We start from the raw sequence: 16,135 nt of genomic DNA, 5'->3' as shown, positions 1-16,135 counted from the left end.
AGTATTTAAATGTGTACCTGGGACTGCAGCGGTTAGAGCCAGGGCAGAGCAGGGGACCCTGGGGGTCAGCCTTGGGCTCCGGGTGGCAGCATCGGGTAGCTAGACTGGCTGGATGGAGTATGAGGGTGATAAAATGCAGAGCTAGGTGGCACTTGATGTTAACTTCTCTATAATTTAGCCTTAATTTTTAATTCCACAAGTGAACCTCTGAATATTATGGGTCATATAAATTCTGCAAATAGCACCTCCCCACTATTTTCATGAGTACAACTAGCAGGATCCATCTTGGACTTCTGTGTCATGTAAAGTATTGCAGATATGGGGCCAAAATTGTCCACCATTCAGAGATACCTTGCTTCTACCCAAGGAAAACTATAGAAAAATTTAAGATTCTCTAAGACTTCAGTTTTTGGATTTCAGTGCAGCAAATGGCAATACAAAGCAATTACTGATTTGCATGGGATTTGAAACAGGCCCAGTATCACTGGCTGGCTGAGAGGCAGAACATTTCTTGAGAATTATTGCAAAGAGCTTATGCATTTTAGGTGTCTTTAGCTATCCAGAAAAAATCCCTCAGTCATCCTGTTTTTGAATACAGGATATAAAAATTGCATAAACACAGGCTCTGTCAGCCAGAACTTAAGTGCCAACTGGCATAGCTCCATTAATTTAAATCTGCATCATGTGGATATTGAAGCTGGCCACTTTCTTAGATTATATTGATCACAATGGTAATCTCACACGCATGACCACACACACAGATAGAAATCATGCCACTGTATTTACTGTGAATTTGTATGAAGGGTAAGAGAACATCAAAGATTTGTTGGTATTTCAGTGATGAACACATTCAGAATGCCATAAAAAAGTAGATAGGTCACTGCTCTGATGTTCAATCAAAGAACAGCTTGTGTGCCCAGAATTTGCAGATCTCATATTAAATGGATTAATCTATTTCCAATGATCTCCTGGCCATAATGGTTTGTTCAGAAAAGTTAAAGTACATAATAAGGGCACCAAACTTTTAACCTGTGAAGGCAAATAAATGGTCATGGACATTCATAGAAGAGGTGTAATAAGTAGGGTTTGTGCTGGAAAACTTGGCCCAAAACTAGGGGCCTGCCTAACTGTCATTGAGACAAAGGTTTTTTTGTGACCTGCTTGTGGTACGCAGAGCCAATTTCACGGGCATTTCATGGCAGCCTCCTCCTTGCCACTGACTGGTGGAGGATGCCTTCACTCAGTCTATGTCACAACTGCTTTTTTTTCTTTTTGGTTGATTTCAAAGGAAATTGGAGCCAATGCTGGATTTTCTGGCAATCACGAACAGCTCTGTTTTCTGCGGGTTCCGTGAAATCTATGAAACCACGATTTAGGTAGGTCCCTACCCATTCTATTTATTTTCCTGCTATTACTTTCTTACTCTTTTTCTTGCACTTGTCATAGCCCTGATTAACCTTCTTGTTTTGGACTCTGGCCAGGCTGTGTTTAGTGTGCATACATTATTAGTTTAGTGTGCTTTTGATCTTCCCTGTGCCTGAGGAGGTTGCAGTACTGGCTCTCTGCTGCCCCTTGGTCACAGCCCTTGGTCACAGCCCAGTTGACTCAGTACTAATTCCCAACAACTCAGGAATTTGAGCAAACTGTAAGCCATGAATATACACCCTAGTTTGCCTCAGTTGCCTTGCCATTCTGGAGCATTTTTTGGCCTTGGGTCAGAATTATCTCAGGACCCTTCCACTTTTTCTCTTACACAGCCTTGCCTTGTGCTTGTGGTTCGCCTTCCTTTCTCTAAAATGGTCAACATGAGAGTCTTCCTTTTACAAAGCAGCTGTCCTCTGTCAGGTGCCTCCCTGATTAGTTTCATAAGATCAAAAATATGTTGCCTGTTGATCATTCCCTCTGTCATAACCTGCCTGTACATTATAGTTTCCTCTGCCTGGCTCCCTTCTTTCCCCAAGACGATTCCTATTGGAATGAAGATCATCAAGATTCAACAGCCTTTTACTTAAAGCTTTCTGACAGATGGGAGATGCTCCCTAATACCTTCTGAATATTCTAGCAAAATGTAAAGGTCACAGTATGGTTGTACAATCAAAAATGTATCAGAAAACAAAATGGAAGTTGTAGTTTGATATAGAAATATAGACAGACACAAAACTACCAGACATGTGTGAATGTAGCAAACAAAATATGCTGTACAATACCAATGAAGCAAGAAAGCATTTTTGTATAACCATTAGAGGTGTTCAAATACATTATTCATCAAATTCTACAGTTTTCTGTTGAATACTATAATATATTCTGTAAATATTTCTAGTAGTTTTTGACCAGCTCTGTAGCTGGTCAGTTATTATTCACTGAATAATTTAGCCAATGATTAATGGCAAAATAGATCAAATAAATTACACAATGAAGATTTTTTCAATGTAGTCAACCAGCTCTGAAACCTATTACAGGCTTTCATTTATAATACATACAGGCCTGTATATAATAAATTAACAAGCACCGTGAATTACAGAGCTATGCTTTTATTGAAGACTTTTGGGGCGATGATAAACCTCAAGAGTGTGGCTCAAGTGGCTTGGATAGACACTAGAATTCCAAAATAGAATTATGGCCCTATAATTCAAACTACACTTGCATTTTAATTAACACAGGGATTCGAGTGTAACAGTAAATCTTTTTGCACCTTCTCTACCTTTCCTTATTTATTCTCTTTCTAGTTCACTCTCTTTTGTCTCACCATTTCTCCTCCATTACTCTTAACCACAACATAAGAGGCTCTCTCTGAAGATCTGCCAAAACTGCATTTTGCCGCAATGAGTGAGGCTTCAATCTAACAAGACCTAATACTTGCTTAATTTTAGGCATGTGAGTAGTCTCACTGAAGCCAGTGGGTAAATGGCACTGTTCATCAGCTGCATGCTTGAGTGCTTTGCAGAACTGGGGCCCTGAACACTAATTGAGCTTGAAGGGGGTTGGTAATACATGGGGGAAATCACACGATGTGACATGTTTGAATTACCCTATTCTCTTGCATACTTTGATATCTGTTTTATACTGCTGCACACATATGAGCACCTATTGGATACTGCAATGTCATTTATCTGCATACTAAATCATTAGGGAAAAAAATGGGGATATATGTTTTTGCTCCAGTGTGGTAAATCATTTCTTAAAACTGGGTGATATTGTATTCAGATAATAAACATGCAATTTAAAAACATGATGGATCAAAAATGATGGCTTTTCCCTCCCCGGCCAGATAGGGAAGTATATAGCCTTTATAATATTTTCTATTTTTATTGATATTTTAGTAGTATTTTAGTGAGATAAATGTTACTTTATATCACTAAAATATAAATGGCATACACTTCCCTACCTGGTCTGTGTTCACAGTATTGTGAGCACATTGCACTATAAATTCCCCAAATCTGAGTTGGGCAGTGTTATGAGCTACTTAGATGTAAAATAGCAGACTCTGAAAAGTCTACAATTATTTAAAGAGAGAAACGCTAACTGTTTTGATCCAGCACAACACACACACACACACACACACACAAATATACTAAATCCAAAAATATACCAAACAATATATGATATAATGGTATTTTGTTCTTATATACCATTTCACCCCAATGTTTTGTATAAGAGGGTTTCATTATCTTGACTTCTTGGAGACAGAAGATGAGGCAGAAGGCAGAGAGATTTGCCTAAGCTATATGGCACCCTGAATTGTCAAACTCCCAGACTTTGGTCCTCTACATTAGATCAAGCCCCTTTTCTTCAGCCTTGATTTTCTGTCTAGCCAAGGTCATACAGATGGTCAACAGCAGAGATGGATATAGACTTTACGTGCCTTGATTTCTAGTACACTGTTCTAGCTATGGGACACATCCATTTTTTAAAGGAGAGGCAGCAATTTAATTTCCTGTCAATAATGTAATATCTAATAGCAAAAAGTATGAGTGTACTTATTTCTCTTTAGATGATACTTTCTTTGTACATGGAGTTTCACTGCTAGCTGGAATTCTGTAGATACTGTAATGTATTTGCCTCATTGGCTTTTGGCAGACTTCATTTCATAAAAGGCTGTGTGTAGTTGGTGGTGCTCAAGATGTTACTTTGAGAGTGCTTCAAGTTGGCAAGATTGGCATATCAATTTTTTTCCCTTTCTAACTTTCTAGTTAGAGGAATGCTTCTTCTAATCAGTAAGCATTAGTGATGCTCACACTCCTATCAGACTGCAACAGACTCTTAATCTGGCTGTGATGTTCTAGATTAATAGCATTACTAAAGACTATAATGAAGTGTATTTTCCCCTTCATTTTCCAATGTTGCAATTTTGCTTGCATTGTAGAATGTTTGTATGAGTTGCAGTCATTTCCTGTTTTGTACCTCCTAGAGAGTTGTATTTTTTAACAGAGGACAAGCAATTGTCTGCTGCAGGTAGTCCTAGTGCAAAAACAGACATTCTAAAAATATGTGAAGCTGACTGAATTTATCAGGGTGTAAACTTCCCTTCCTTGGTGAAGGGGAGGGAAGTTTTTATTCTTCCGACTGCTAAAGGCTTTCATTCTGGAGCTAGTTTCTGGGATTGTGTAAACCCAAATTCACTGTTTCTTCATTTATAAATCCTTACAGGTATGTTACATCCCTGCTTTCAATCTATAAAAAAGTAGATGCTTCCTTCTTAAGAGAATATGAATAAAGTTCTTTTTACCATTGATCTAAGAGAATATGAATAAAGCTCCTTGTACTTATGATATAAAAGAGTAAATGAATAGTGTTTCATGCTCTGAAGTACAAGATTCAGTGAACTGAGCAGTAGCAATACTGATTGAAAGGACAGAAGATATATGTGTCTGTCATAGTACCCTGGCAGCATGTTATCAGTCCTTTTATTCTTCTTTTTTCTCCATCATGACAGAATTGACTGTAGAGAGAAAAACTATAGCAAGCTGATTTACAAGCCCTAAACTACAGCAGTGGGTCTTATTACTGCAACATGTGTAGGAATCCTTTTTACCTTCATTAACAATTTGTGGTGGTTAAATTTTTAAAAATAGTGGGAAGGACAGGTGTTACACCTTTAGATATCAAAGTTCATCATGACCAGCCACTGTGACAGTAGATTCTAGCTGCAAATGCATGAACTTTAGTTCTTCTAAAGCTATTTTATCTTCTAATGCAGTTCCTTTCATCTCTCTTTGCTTGGTTTTTTTCTTACAATCCCCTTCCTTCCATATGAAATTCCATTTCACAGAGTGACTGACAACAGATGCTGAATCCTATGACTTCCATCAGATTGACAAAAATAAAGTAGAACGTTTGTCCCCAAAGCCCCTAATTTACCATAGAAAGGCTTTGACTAGAGCAGCTGCCTCTTATCTATTGTGTTTTCAAAAAACTCAGCCAAGCTACTTTCTTAAAACTTTAAAGCAATTTAACCTTATTCCCAAGGTCACATAAATTGTCACTATTGAATGCTTTTAGAGAGGAAACATGGTCCAACTGTGGATAAGGCACTAGTGTGTGACACAGGATGGCTGGATTATATATATTCTTTGCTCTGCCATTGACCTACTATGTGTTGTGTTGGGTGAGATACTTTGCTCAGTACTCTGCAAGTATGGACCATGACCACCACAGACCAGGCACAGTTGTACAGAGTAAGAATGTAAAAATAATATGGGATTTTTCAATTGTTATGCTTCAGGAAGTGTATGCTGGAAGATCAGATATGGTTATTATACAAAAGGAAAGGAGAGTGGATATTTCTTTTCCACATGATGAGATTGTTCAGCTGAAAATGAAATAAAAGATTTACCAATATAACCAGTTAGGACAGCAATTGATGAAAATCTGGGTTTTGAAAAGCATAAGTGTAATTCCAGTTGTGCACGGCAATTTTGTGATGGGGGTTTTGTAACATAATCTTGAATTTAGTTTTATTATAAGATCATAAAACCTTCAGAAAGCAACACTGATGAACACTTTTGGAAAAACTGTGGAAGGTACTAACTTTCCAAATCTCATCAATGCTTTGGTTTAAGTCATCCTGGAGAAGAGAAGGCTCAGGGGAGACTTGGTGGCAGCCGATAAGTATATAAAGGGTGTACATCAGGAACTGGGAGAACAGTTGTTCACCAGGACCCCCCGAGGGACAACAAGGTCTAATGGCTACAAACTTCTGGAAGGTTGATTTAAACTGGACATAAAGAAAAATGTCTTTACAGTCTGAGTGTCCAGGGTCTGGAACAGACTCCCCCCAGAGGTGGTACAAGCACCTACTATGGACTCATTTAAAAATGTTTGGATGCTTATCTTGCTGAAATTATTGGACCCCAGCAGACTTCCTGCCTATGGCAGGGGGGCTGGACTCGATGATCTCACGAAGTCAGGCAGAAGACAGGGTAGATTTTCACCTTATCAACTAACTAAATCAGAGATGTATAGCATGCACTTTCATGAACCTGAGCAGTAACACATTGCATCTGATGAAGTGAGCTCATGAAAGCTCACACCATACATCTTTGATTTAGTTGGCCTAAAAGATGAAAATCTACCCTGCCTGACCTCAAACTAACATGGCTAAATACCTCTCCTTGCTTTTGGGTTAAATTAGACATGTATTAACTGATGGCTGTGAAAGCTTGCACACAAATGCAAGACAGTGGCTGGGGCAAGACTGGGTTGTGGTGACAAGTCTGCCACAAAGAAAATCAAACTCCGTTAATGGCTGTAGCCCATTAGGGGTAGAGAAAGTTGAGCTTGTGGCGCCTAATACCAGACCCATGGTGGAAAATAATAACAGTCATAATGAAGCCTGGGGCAAAAATGGATGAGGATGGCGAGAGCACTATCAAGAAGAGAAAACAGTTGCTCTGTTACTGGGTGCCACCCACTAGGCACTGAGGTGATAGGCCTCAACCCTCTACCATACCCTAGCCTAAAAATAAGCGTGGTAGTTCCCCTAAAAAGAAAATTGTTGGACAATCAAGAAAAAACGCTTTGAAGCTATACATTTAAAGCAGTATAAAAAGCAAGATAGAGCTGTCAGCAAGGTGTTCAGTCCAGGGAAGATCAAGACGTCATCCTGCACCCAGATCACAAGTGAAGGACCCATGCTCTGAAAGCTGACAAGAACCGATTCCTGCTTGCTTGGGTAAAAATCTCTTGCAGCTAAAATAATACAAGGACTGTAATAGCTCATATATTGAATGTTAAGAAAGAGTCTGTTCTGTCATTTAGTTTTTTTAGCTTGTTGGTAGTTATTAAAGCAGGCCTTTCTGCTATTAATCAGCTGAGTGTTGTGTCAATACTTAAAACAATAGGTTTAAAACCTGCTTTTAACTGCAACATTAACAACTGTTTCTCCCTGAGATCTTGCATAGTGGAAGGCATATAATTTAAGAAAATCCATCACTATGAAAAAGAAAAACAAAGATATTTAAACATTAATTGTAAGGTGTTGAGTAGTTGCAGGATGATGGCAGATATAACACAAGATGTTTTCAAAGGCCTACAGTGATGCAAAAGACATGGTGAGAGATTTGTTATTTGTAGCATATGTGAATTTGTAGTGTATATCTTATCGTATTGAGTGTTTGTGTCACAGATCAGTACTATAGAGCACTGTACCTTCAAAAACAAGCTTGATATGCTGGAAGCAGAGAGGGGAAGGAAACAGAAAGAAACTGACTTGGCTAAAAACATGGAGATATTGGGGAGAAAATTGCATCAGAGAGAAGTCATTGTTTGGAACATGTATGACATGAGGTATAACCCAAACCAATAGAATTAAACTGTGGTTATAATTCTATGGATTAGTTTAATGATCAGATGAGAGCAAAGTTATACAGTTTCTGTGACACCTGAGCCAGCGAGGAAACCAGCAGTGAAAAGGAACCACGGAAGTATGACATTTACATAAGCTGTAAATTGGAAGAAATAGTAAATATTAAGCTCTCCACGTCCCAAAGAAAAAAAATGGTCATTTATGAGATTTGTGATTCAGTTAAGAAGTCTGCAAATTACACTAGTAATGTTAAATTGGAGGGGAAACAGACCTCATGCATAGTAATGAAGTTGAAGTTTAGCCTGCAGAGTTAAACAGGTCGGCCCATCATATCGCGTTAGCACAGGCAGGAATCAGGAGGGACAATAGAAGGATATACAAAGTGATAGCAGTGGCAGACAAAAGCTGTTCACCAGAAATCTAATCTCTAGTGAACAAACTCTTCGTAGGCTTGCTATGAATAGCTCACAGATTCACTGCCTTTCACCTTTAGGTTTGGGATGAAAAATGAGCTGGCCAGCTGCCAGTATTTGATTCAGCTGTTTTATCGAGAGCAAGATAGTGAGTCAGTCAGGGAAAGGCAAAGACTTTGTGTAGATACAGAAGAGGTGTTTTTTCTTTTTTCTTTCCTTGGAAATTTCTCAATTGACCTTAACTAATCTCTAACTAGATTTACACCCTTTGATATTTTTTTTAAAGAAAGTTTGCTCACTAAATGAATTTGTCCAGACCTACACAACTTCAATATATATTTGAGAAACATGCTCAATACAATAAAATAAAAACAAGCACTAACCAGCTGCCTGAAAATTACAACAGTTTCTCTCAAACCTTCACATAACAAGTCTCTATTGTTTACCACACCAAAAAACACACAGGGCCAAATCTAAAAAGCTTAACTCAGGTTTCCCTAAGTTATTTGTGGAAATTGCTATGTTTCCTTCAACTGCTTCTGCCTCTTTCTCCATTCAGATCTGGTAACCTGCTGGTCTGGCAGTGAGAGGTAATCATTTGGTCATAGAGAGGGGCCAAATTCTGTAATGGAGAATCTGCTCCACATGTAGCTGACAAGGGAATTGTCAGTCCTTCAGAGAAGACCCTAAGATTAGTCCACAGATAATCTATCAGTACTATGTATTAGGAAACACAAATTACTTTTTGACCTAAATGCTTAATTTTTATTGGTTCATGGCCCTTGCGTTTTGCTTGGATTTTTGGCCTCAGCCCAAATCTCAGCTGCATTATAAGGGCTGAATCTTCGCTGATTTTGTATGAAGATTCAGGAAAACATCATTTCAATACCAAACTATAAATAGGATTGGATTTGCATAAAGTTGGGGCCATGATTACTCATGATATTTATAAACCATTCACTGGGCTTGGATTGAACTCTGTTTGGAGAAAAACATCTGGTGAAGATTGTGCTTTAATGTGAAGTTGGTGGGTCTTGCATAGAGCTGTCTACATAGGCATGTATCTGATGCATGTCATGGATATAGCTAGCACCTGGCCCTTCTGTCAGTAGAGTGGACCTTGGAGCATGCCTGTGTTCAGTGCACCTCCGCCCGAGGTTCTGGCTGCATTTCCCTCCACACCTTTTATTTTACATGCTCCCTATCCATGGTCCTACCAAGGCACAGGAACTCCTGGTCAAACTTCTCCAAACTGGCAGGACTCACCAAACATCTTTCCCTGGGTAGCATTCACTGGCTCCTTGGGCACATTTGAGGAGCAGTGAGTGAGCACTAACCAGTGTCCTCTGCTTAGTGTCCCCTATCAGAACGCTTGCTATTAACATATGACCTTCATTCCCGTTCTCTTCTGTTCTCTACTGTTGTCCCAGTAATCGATTGGTATATATCACTGGCTTGACTAACAGAAGGAGCTTTACAATCCTCTGAGCCTAAGAGCACTGCCACCCCCCCCTCCCCTTTACATACCAAATGTGTTTTAATGTGACTATTTTCCAAAATTACAGTGTTTATCTAAATCAAACCTGAATTTATTAAAAATGAATTTTTCTCACACTTCCATAAGATCAGGATTTCTCAGAATATTTCTAGTGCTTCTTGTATCTTACATGGCCAGACTCACGTCTGAATTGATTGCTAACGGTTTGGTGTCTTGCCATAGGTGGATCCAAGATTTTGAAAAGGGAAGTGAAGAAGCCATGACTGGTGCTGCAGGGGTGGTTACACCCTTCCCCCACCAACCCTGCATTTCCAGACTTCCCCCTCCCCTCTTCTCCCCATGAGCACCTCATCCCTTCATCCTTTCCCTTCCATGCTTAACAGCATCTCCCTTTCCCTCCTATTCCCTCCTTTACCTTCTCTACTTATCCCTCTGGGTGCAGGAAGGGGATATTCACCTGCTGCAACCACTCTCTTGGCTGCTTCTGCCCTACTCCAGCCAGTGTTGTGTGGAGCTACTGCTGGGGAGCTGGGCTGATGGGCATGGGGACATGGGTCAACAACAGCAGCAGCGGCAGGCAGGTTCCCCCTCCATTCTCCTGCTCCTGCTCCTGGGCTTGTGGGTAACACCTGGGAGAGAGCCAGGCAGGGTGGGGGAACCAGCCTATTGCCACTGCTGCCACTGTACCTGGCTGAGTCTGGCTCCCTGCAGCCTCAGCTTGACAAAGATGGGAGTGGTTCTGGGGCTCCCCTCTGCCTCAGATCAGTTGGGGGGGAGGTGAGTTAGTCTCTCCTTCCTGTACTAAGAGGTCTAAGTAGAGAGGGGAAGGGGATGAATGGAAGGGGAGGAGAAGCCCCATGAACATAAAGGATAAGAGAGGCGGGGTTCCTACTTGCTTTGGGGACTTAAAAAAGTCCCCCACTACTGCTCCTGTAACACTGCACCTAGGAACAGCAAACTCCAGTGTGAACTGTGCCAGTGTTTATTCAGGTGCATTAATTGCATGTGTAGATGTGCCCACTAGTCCATGTTGAAGGCAGTGCAGGGTGGCACCTTAGACTAGGGGTAGGCAAAATGGTGGATCCGTCCAGTGGCCAGACTCCATTTCTTAGCAGCTCCTGCCTGTGTCACTGTGGGCAGTTTCCATGGAGACCCCAGTAGTGGTGGCACCGTGACAGCACAGGTCCAGGGTTTCCACGAAGATTGGCTCCTGCAGTTGTGGCAGGGTGCACAGCTGGGCAGGGAGCTGGTCTGGGGCTGGGATCTTGCAGTGGTGACAGCACAGTCTGGAACCAGGGCAGAGCTGCAATCCACTGCCCACACACAGCAAAAGATGTGTTGCAAAGGTCAAAAGGGGTAAACGAGGCAGTTAGCACACTAAGGGACATAGTGGGGTTGGTCCAGGAAATGTATGGTGAACCAGGAAATGTATGATAGGCGAGGCACTTCTGCGATATCTTTTGGATCAACTGTATCATTGGGAGAGCTATTGAACAACCTGTCTGTCATCAACTGACCAAGGGCACTTCATGCCCAAAAGATTAGGAAACATTAGGAATAAACAGTTGGAGTTAATACCAGGCAATGGGAAAAGAATCCATTGTCTCTGTTGAGACTATGTTGAATACAATCCAATGTTTTTTGTTCTGCAGTTTTGCATTCAAGATGGTTTTACAAGTTTTGTTGTTTAAAGACAGCTACTCTGAGCACTGAGATGGAACATCCAGGGAGATCAAAGTGTACTGTCACAGGCTTTTGTGTATTTCTGGAATTGGTGTGACATCAGTGTCCGTTCATTCTTTTGTGTAGGGATTGCCCTGTCTGGGTAAAGACAGAGGGTAACTGTAAGCAGGTGATGGCAAATATGTTGGTACAGGAGCAGGTGAATGAACCCCAGATATTATATTTCATGTGTTTTGGTCTAGCGATTTCACAGATTTCACAGACACTAGGGCTGGAAGGGACCTTGGAAGATCATCGAGTCCAGCCCCCTGCCCCAGGGGTAATGATGTGGTCCTTGTTGATGAGAGGGCATAGCTGGCATTGGGGTTTGAAGCAAGGTATGGTGGCTTGGTGAGAAATGCAGTTAAACAGTTTGTTGCTTTAGAGCAGGGGCGGGCAATTATTTTAGGCAGAGGGTCGCTTACTGAGTTTTGGCAAGCCATTGAGGGCCGCATGACAGGCAGCCAGGTGCAGATAAATACTAATTTTCTAAATTTTTTAGGGGCCCCGCTGGCCAGATAGAATGGCCTGGCAGGCTGCATCTGGCCCATGGGCTGCATTTTGCCTACCCCTGCTTTAGAGATATCTTTAGAGGTAGGGGGCCGCCAGTAAAACAGGACAGACTTATCCTCCAAGGTTACCTTGAGATGATTATTATTTTCCAGAAGGGACGAGAGGGTGTTAATAATGTGTCCAAGCTGGGGTCTGCAAGTAACAACCAGAGGGATTCTGTTGTCCTTATTACAGGGTTGGTATTGTAGCAGGTTGGCGTGAGGTCTAAGTCTGGCTCTGTTAATTTAAGTGGCTGTGGCTTTATGATTGTATTGTAAGTGTAGGAAGCCCTGTTCCAGATCCCTGGTGTGCATCCCTGATGGGATCACAGCAGATATGGTTATAATGTATGATGGGTCTGGTGGAGTGCTAAGATGAAAACTGATGGCACAGAGGTAACCATAGAGTTTGATTGGCTTCTGATGCAATGTTCACATCACCACCACATTGTAAAACTTCAGTGTTGTGTCCAAGAAATGAATTAGACCTTTTCAACCCACCTCTTGCCTGTTTCAGCTGTGTTCTCTCTTTTGCCCCTTTCCTTTGTATTTCAATTCCTCACCATTTAAAACCTTTTGTAAAGCAAGTCCATTCATAGCATCTGATGAAGTAGTTTGTTGCCTATGAAAGCTCATGCCTCAGAACCAGTTTCTAAGGTGCCACAATCTTTTATCTTCTGCCTGACTTTAGACAAATCTAGCTAATCACCTCCCTGTTCCTGGCTGTGACTACTACAACACTGAAAGAAAATGCAGAAACAGATGCAATTAAAGGAACTTTTTTCCTTGGCCTCTGAAATATAAGAGCACATGACATTTAAAAATAACAAATTGAAAGAACTCATTCAACTATTGTTAACTTTGAAAAAGGTCATTTTAAGTTCTGGATAATCATTTATGCCAGATCTCATTTTATCTAAAATATTTTGACCATTCCCATTATACTGTCAACATGAGCTGGGTGTCTAATAGGCTACATGGGGTATTAAGCATTCTTTCCTTTCAAACTTTATTCTTTATTGTTACATAGTTTTGACATTCTGTATTCCCCTGATCTTCTGTTTAGAGGTGATGGCATATGCATACTAAATTTTCATGATCTTTACTGTTCCCACCAAATACAAATTAAGCTCATGTGCATTGCACTGGCATTTGAAATGAGTTATGCAATCTTTATGGACAACTGTGGAAAGGATAGATAAGGTAACAGTGCAGAATGAATGTAAAACCAGTGTAATATATTTTTCTTTAAAAAAATCACATCAAAGGCTAGTAACAGGCTTCATTTGAAAGGATGATGCATAATTCTAGTTCACCATGAAGTGTTCTCTCTTGGTAGAACCCACTCTTTGTTTTCCATTCCATAAAATAAGGTAAAGCAGGTAGTCAGCCAAAATTAGACATCACATGCCAATGAACACATACAGGGTCATCTATACACTTTGGACTTTTTTTTAAATGCAGAAAAACAAAATGAACAAGTTTCCTAGCCTTGGACATTCAGCATCATAATTCAGTAAACCAGGTCAAATTTACCATGGTAATTATATGATAAAGTAATGTAATGTATTTTGAAGCAGCAAGAAAATCATGTGTGTTTCTATGTGTTTATTACATTTTCTAAGCTATCAATCAAAATGAAGTCTTGTTACACTTTTTAACTTTTGTAATTACACACTGCATGTTGTCCCTTACAATATTTATTATTGACTGGTATAGATGGTAGATACTTACTCACTTCAACTTTTCTTCACCTACCAGTTTAAATATGCCTCAAAATTTATACTAGCTATATCTTGGTATAAGTGCCTTAGATACAAAATAATCAACACAATTGTATCTTTTCCATGTTTCATTTTATTCATTGTGGTACTTGTACAAGTACTGGTGTTTGCAAAATCACTTGGTAGACTCTTAGGAAAACTGTTAAGGTCAAAACTCAGCTCTTGGATCTTACTAATTGTACGGTATTTTTTACTGATTTATCCCCAATAACTCACTAATTGAGCAGAGATATGATAGGACAAAAATAAGCCACGTTTTGGATAGTGTGGTGGTTTCCCAGCAAAAGTCTTAAGTTACTTTTCACCTCAGTGATGAGGGAACTCAGCATAAAAAAAGCTCAACTGCAGAGCAGACACAGCATGTTAGAGAGGAGAATGGATCGTGATCTCTCAGATAGATGTTACATTTCTTCCAGGAGAAACCATTTTATCGTGGGACAAAGTGCAGTTATTCACACGTTCATGTCTATTGTCCTGGGATAAAATCTAAAAAGGTTCACAGAATAAGAAGTGCTAATAGTTTATCCTCGGACATTGCAAAGTGTTTCTGAATGGTTATCCTGGGATTGCATTATTGAATCAATAGCAGAAAAGTAATAGTGTATTCAGCCACTCAATAAATCCTGACTAGAGGGGTGATATGTATACATGCCAGATCCCAGGATATTTCTGTTCCAGGACAAACACAGAAGACAGCTTGTTCAGGGACAAATACAACATTTGTTCCTAGCCTCAAAGACTACTTTATTTCTCTTTCAGCCCCCTTCATATAAAATAAATCATTCTACTTATGTGGCCTATTTGCATTATTCTGTTCCTTTGTTTCATGCAGAGAAAGGAGAAGAAGAGACAAAATTGTGTACTCAGTGTCTCTACAAGCAAGCAGAAGGAAGGATAACCCAGCAAGAGAGATCCAGAAACTTCCAAAATAGGATGCAGCAGTTACTGGACATGGTAGCTGTGTTTGCACCTTTAGAGGAAGGTTTAATTTTGGTAAGGAAATGCTGAAGTTGCCATGCATATTGACCTTTTCAGAGGTGAACCAATCAGATCATGAGGATGGAGGCAGGAAATTATAAGCATGGGAGTGAACTAGCACTGTGGACTTAGTAACTGATTGAAGTGGGACCAAGAGATGTGCTTGCTGTGAGAGCTAGATGCCAGTATCTGTACTAATTTGGATACAGGTGAGTGGAATCCCAGTTTTACATGCTAGAAAAACCCTCCATTAGGAGAATGTTTTTTACTGCAAGCAATGTTTATGCTTTATTAGATCTAGAGGGAGAACTTGGGAGAGAAGCATTTCTTACCCATAGAGCAAATAGGGCCTGTAGAACTTGCATGTAGCTTGTAGGTGCTGCTGGGATTCCATCACAGCTAAACATAGGATGGGATAGACCTCCCTAAAGTGAAAGTTTGTATGCTCTTTACGAACTAAGACAGGCTTAGAAAAAATACCCAGAGCCTTAGTGATGCAGTGAATAAATATTTTATGTGCCAATTTCAGTACCTATACTACTCTGGATACAGACTGCAGATGTTAGTTTCACCAGGAGCCATACTCTTTAGTTAATGTGCATTAAGAGAGGTTAATGTGCATTTTCCTAGTACCTCACAATGAAGGAACTAGATTTAATGCGCATTAACTAATGCGTGCTAATGTGCATGGAGACGTGTAGACACGCCCACTAGGTAAAGACTAGTCAGCTATTAATCCAAGGGCTGGAAACCTGCTAGTTGTGGAGACCCGGGATTGTTTGCTGACAGAGTGTTGAAGCATTTGTTAGAAAAAATAGCCATTCTTTCCAAGTTCTGAAAGGTCACTCACTACCTGCTGTGTAAAGACTAAGACATCGTCTCTGGATGCTCGCAGGAAAATTAATAGGTTTTTAAATATAAGTATGTAACAGAAATAAAGGATTGGGGGAGGGTATCTGTAATACCAGTAGGTTTAATGACCACAAGTTTTTGTTTAAAAATCATTCATGGTAATTCAGGAATTATTTACAATGTTTTATAGTATTTACAAGGTTTTCTCTGTGCATTAAATATTTGTTTACTGACAAACCATACTATAATCACTCTTTCCATTGGCTGGAAATGATTAACATCCACTTATCAGGGTTTTACATGCAATAGCTCTGAGGATGAACTTTGTAAAATTTCTGAGTAATTCTGAAAATGTGTAACTCTTGCCTGTTTTTTGATGAAAAGTTAAGAGGAGGCACAGAAAGATAATACCTACATGTAGTATTGCTGCAGCATCCCCCTACTTCTTTCTGCTGTTCTCTTTGCAATTTCAGAAATGTAACAAGGAATTTCACAGACATTTAACACCTGGTTGGTCTCTTAAACAAACAAAT

The 16,135-nt window shown here is 40.1% G+C and overlaps 1 long non-coding RNA gene across 1 annotated transcript; it reads left to right on the top strand.

The window, feature by feature from the left end:
• Window positions 1-1,230: 1,230 nt before the first annotated feature.
• On the top strand, window positions 1,231-15,839 carry LOC132250189 (uncharacterized). Its single transcript, XR_009461824.1, has 2 exons — window positions 1,231-1,376; window positions 14,605-15,839. It is a non-coding gene; the product is annotated as an uncharacterized LOC132250189 (long non-coding RNA).
• The last annotated feature ends 296 nt before the right edge of the window (window positions 15,840-16,135 follow it).

This window comes from Alligator mississippiensis, chromosome 1 (genome assembly GCF_030867095.1).
Source record: "Alligator mississippiensis isolate rAllMis1 chromosome 1, rAllMis1, whole genome shotgun sequence".
NCBI lineage: Eukaryota > Metazoa > Chordata > Crocodylia > Alligatoridae > Alligator > Alligator mississippiensis.
The sequence above is the reverse complement of the archived record's forward strand: the minus strand, read 5'-3'. Positions and strand labels throughout refer to the sequence as shown.